This window comes from Pseudorasbora parva, chromosome 10, assembly GCF_024679245.1.
Source record: "Pseudorasbora parva isolate DD20220531a chromosome 10, ASM2467924v1, whole genome shotgun sequence".
Classification (NCBI taxonomy): domain Eukaryota; kingdom Metazoa; phylum Chordata; class Actinopteri; order Cypriniformes; family Gobionidae; genus Pseudorasbora; species Pseudorasbora parva.
Window position 1 is genome coordinate 1,850,500 of NC_090181.1, and position 2,417 is coordinate 1,852,916.

At 42.8% G+C, this 2,417-nt stretch overlaps 1 long non-coding RNA gene across 1 annotated transcript in view; it reads left to right on the forward strand.

Annotated features, from left to right (window-relative positions):
• Positions 1 to 530: 530 nt before the first annotated feature.
• LOC137090484 (uncharacterized) overlaps positions 531 to 2,417 on the forward strand; it is an 8,171-nt gene continuing 6,284 nt past the window's right edge. Inside the window, exon 1 of the long non-coding RNA XR_010907869.1 lies at positions 531 to 653. This is a non-coding gene — a long non-coding RNA (uncharacterized lncRNA). The remainder of the gene's footprint in view (positions 654 to 2,417) is intronic.

Below are 2,417 nucleotides of genomic sequence, written 5' to 3' on the forward strand. Positions count from 1 at the left end.
CGTTACGCCGGGAAGGTGACGTCGATGCATTCCCTCTATAACATACCGCTGGAATGAGCGATTGACCAATCAGAATCAAGTATTTCACAGAGCCGTGTAATAACCGTGGCTATTGTTTAGGGGTAAGAGAAGCTTATTATCAAGTTTTGACGCAAATCGATCAGAGGATCGAATCCGCCCTCTGCCACACTCGCCCTACTCTCTTTTCCCATCACTTATCAGATCGGAAAGGGATTTATTTTCAATACAATTTTTAGAAAATATTAAAAAAGTGGAAATATGTTGAATAATAAGTGTTTCTCGGTTAGGGGTAAACAGACGCGTGCTGAATTACAGACAATAAAAGTAAGTGGGATATCATTGTTCATAAAATTGGGTGGGTCTTGCACACACACACACACACACAATGGTTCCGACGCCCATGCTTATAAAGTCTATCAAATACAGGCACTAAATGTGTGTGTGCTGTTTCTGATGATTTACAGTCGAGTCAGCTTCAAGGAAATATTGTTTTGCCATTTCTTTGTAATAATTTGGATCATTCCCCAGCGATCTCTGAGTGAATGAGCTTCTGTCGCCGGTGATGATGTGGAGCAGAAGATTAGAGCCCGAACAGAGCCGTCTGAGACACCGAGTGCCATCGAGGGTTAAAGGTATAAATAACTCCCTCCTCCACAGGCTCCTCTCTCTCTCAAACACGCACACACACACGCACACGCACACACACACACGGCAGCGGTGACTCAGTTCGTTCTCATGTCACATAAGGCCTCTGTGTTTCCTGCGGCTCTGCTGCATTTATCCGGTTGTGGCTGAAAGATGGTTGTGACTACAGATGAAAACTCTACCAGCATAAACCCTGTGTGTGTGTGTGTGTGTGTGTGTGTGTGTGTGTGTGTGTGTGTGTGTGTGTGTGTGTGTGTGTGTGTGAGTGAGAGAGAGAGAGAGAGAGAGAGAGAGAGAGAGAGAGAGAGAGAGAGAGAGAGAGAGAGAGAGAGAGATGGTTATATTGCCCTGTAAAGTGCAAATAGTATATAAGTGCAAATAATTAAATATTTTATTTTATTTTAAAGTTTGATTAAAATTATCAATGTAGCCAGACACACACACACACACACACACACACACACACACACACACACACACACACACACACACACACACACACACACACAAAATCAGTGTTATTTTAGTATAATTGAATATATATTATAGTTTTTAAAATTAATGGGTAATATTTTTCTGTTTTTCATTAAAATTTTAGGGCCACGTTTTTGAACCAAAAATGTAAAGAAACAGCGTTTTGGGGCCTAAAAAAATGATTTGGAATGAAAAGTTTTTTCCTGCAAATGTGTGTGTTACGTGCGCAGTCTACAGGCGCGTGTTTCTTACACAGTGAGATCGCCATCTACTGGCCCGGCAGCAGCATACAGCGATTTTAGCCATTTTCTCGGATCCGCGCGAATGTGGATCATTTTGATAACGTTGTCGTCTGTACAAAGAACTATGTTTTTAGCACAACGTTGTTGCGTAAACGTCTTGCAGGTGCGCACAGTGGAGCAGGCGGAGCATCTTGTCACAATTCACTTCCGTTCTCTCGGGGTATATCAAGAAACAAAACTAAACAAAACCACATAATGGGCAAAAATACGTATTCTGGGACACATTAAGACTGGCAGGGGCTGTTGAAGCGGTTTTAGTGTGTGTGTGTGTCTGTGTGTGTGTTGTGGTGTTGCTGTATTATGTCCCTCACCTCAACACCTGCAGTTCAAACTCTCTCTCCCTCTCTCTCTCTCTCTCTCTCTCTCTCTCTCTCTCTCTCTCTCTCTCTCTCTCTCCTCTCTCTCTCTCTCTCTCTCTCTCTCTCTCTCTCTCTCTCCTCTCTCCCTCCCTCTCTCTCTCTCTCCTCTTGCGGTCACTGGCGTTGGGGTCGTGTGAGACTCGACTCCCTCGGGTCGATGCTGCTTGTGTTTACGTGTGTGTGTGTGTGTGTAACTCATTCAAGCTTAAACCTGAATCTCTCTTAAAGGAACACTCTGTCGTTTTTAGAAATAGGGCTTATTCAGCTTCTCTCCTACATTTAGATATGTGGGCAAATGCATTTTTGTCTCAGTGCATTGTTTTAGTTTGGCAGGGTGTTGTTTATTAGTGTTGTTGTAATTAGGTGTTGTTGTTGTGCACTAGCTTAGCTTAGCATAATGAATGGAATCCTATGTTGCCAGCTAGCATGTTCTGAGTAAAAGTGATCAAAAAACAAACAAAATAAACACCTAATTACTTCTTGTGGCCTGCGTATTCACAAGTACAAATAGTGATGGAGATTAAGGCGATCTAGGCAGATATTGACATGGGACTATATTATGGGGAAGCAGAGATATCACGGCTCTCATCCTCATATCTCTGCGCGATCAATGAAG